The sequence below is a fragment of the Peromyscus leucopus genome, chromosome 10 (assembly GCF_004664715.2).
Source record: "Peromyscus leucopus breed LL Stock chromosome 10, UCI_PerLeu_2.1, whole genome shotgun sequence".
Classification (NCBI taxonomy): Eukaryota; Metazoa; Chordata; class Mammalia; order Rodentia; family Cricetidae; genus Peromyscus; species Peromyscus leucopus.
In genome coordinates this window covers 4,412,724-4,414,888 of record NC_051071.1, presented here as the reverse complement: position 1 = coordinate 4,414,888, position 2,165 = coordinate 4,412,724, and positions in this window count along the sequence as shown.

Sequence of the window (2,165 nt, the reverse complement as noted above, 5' to 3'; positions counted from 1 at the left end):
GTACCTTTAACTAATGAGGAAATTTCCTCACTATGGAAAGATAATGAATACTGGAAGAGAGCCTGCAGTAACTTTTTGGGAGAGATTAACAACTGTTATCCCAGAAGCAAGAGAATAGAATTCGTAAAGATGAGTGAATTGATCCTTCCTCATGTTGTATGACAAAAGCCAATTTCTGGAGTCCTCACATTCTATACTGATGCAAATAAATCAGGAAAAGCAGGATACAAATCAGGAGACTTAAGTAAAGTGGTTCAGAGTCCATACAACTTTGTACAAAGTAAATGCAGCAGACAGTCTTGTAGTCGGCCATTCCTGTACTGGCTCGATCACAGAATCTGCTGACCTCCCGATCTGGATTAAAGGCACCAGCCCTTATGCAATACTATAGAATCATATAGTCACTGACTTGCAATATGCAGAGAAAGTTGTTTTACATATTGAAACTACTTAATTTATTCCTGACAATACAGAATTAACTTCATTATTCATATAATTGTAGGAAATCATCAGAAATAGGAACATCATATATATACATATAGATATATCTCAGATAACATATGGGTCTGCCAGGACCTCTAGCACAAAGTAATGATGAGATTGGTCAGTTGCTAATAGGTAACATTCTAGTAGAATTTCATAAGAAACACCATGTAAATAGCAAAGGATTTCTCCATCACTTGGCAACAAGCCAAGGATATTATTTAAAAAAATGTCCTACTTGATGCTTCTGTAACCAAACTCCATTACCTGCAGGGAGTAATCCAAAAGGTACACAAAGAAATAAAATTTGGCAGATGGATATGTTTCATTTTGTGGAATTTGGAAGATTAAAGTATGTACACCATACCATTAACACCTATTCAGGATTTCACTGGACAACTCCTATGAGTTCTGAAAAGGCTGATTCTGTGATTACACACCTATTAGAAGTTGTAGCCATCATGGGAATACTTGTACAAATTAATACTGACTGACAATGCTCCAGCATACGTCTCAAATAAAATGAGACAGTTTTTTGCTTATTACAATATAAAGCATGTTACAGGTGTACCACACAATCACTCAGACCAAACAGTCATAAAGAGATCCAATCGAACTTTAAAGGATATGCTAAATAAACAGCAACAGGTAACAATTACCCTAGAAATGGGCATAATGCTTTATTAACCTAATTTTCTCAATGATCATGAGAAAGGAACAACAGCTGAGGAGAGACATTGGACAACAGACAAAACTTCTGAACTAAATCAACCAGTTTATTTCAAAGATGTATTGACCTCAGAATGGAAACCAACATATGTCCTATGTTGGGGAAGGAGTTTTGCTTTTGTTTCTGCAGGAGAAAAGCTATGATACCAACAAAACTAATAAAAATTCAATTTGAACAGGAGAAACCCCTTGATGAGGAGAAGTAATAGGTCATCATCAATGTGACATCTCTACAAATTGTTAAGAAAAATTTTAATAAACAAGGGTTGGGGTAGGGTTCTGTTGTCTTTACAGGACAGTAGAAATACCCATCTTCCAGAAATCATAAGGCCTTGGATATCCAGATGTCTACAGCAGAAAGAAAGAATCTGTTGGTACCAATCTACACAAGGTAATATCAAACTGCCTAACATCTATATCTCTTTAAATCTAGAAAAGTTGTGGTTCCGATTCAATTATTTACCAAGCTGGCTTTGGATTTGGAATTGGCTCACTCTTTCTCTAAACTCAAGCATATTGCTAAAAGAAAAGGTTGAGAGATTCTGTCTTATATTAGAAGAGCTGTCTGGTGTGGGACAGAAGAAAACCAATAAAAAGGGACCATTGTCTTCAAGATTTCACTTCTCTCCATGCTTATTCTTGATTTCTCGGAGTCCTTTTTTACATGTCATGTTATTTTTAAATCTAAACTGCCCATTTTGATATTAATAATGTTCAAGTTTTTCACAGTAAAAAATAAGTTTTCCAATAGCAATCTCTGAAGTCTCCAGAAGGAAGATGGGGCCCCCTAACAATGACTCTTCCCAGTCCAGAATGATGCCATGGCATTTACAAAAATTACTCAATGATCAACTTTGGACTGAAAACTCTCCAAGATAATTCCATTTTATGGTGGTTCATCATACTACACATCTAGCCAGAATCTCAGACAACCTTACCCATTACTCTGAGAC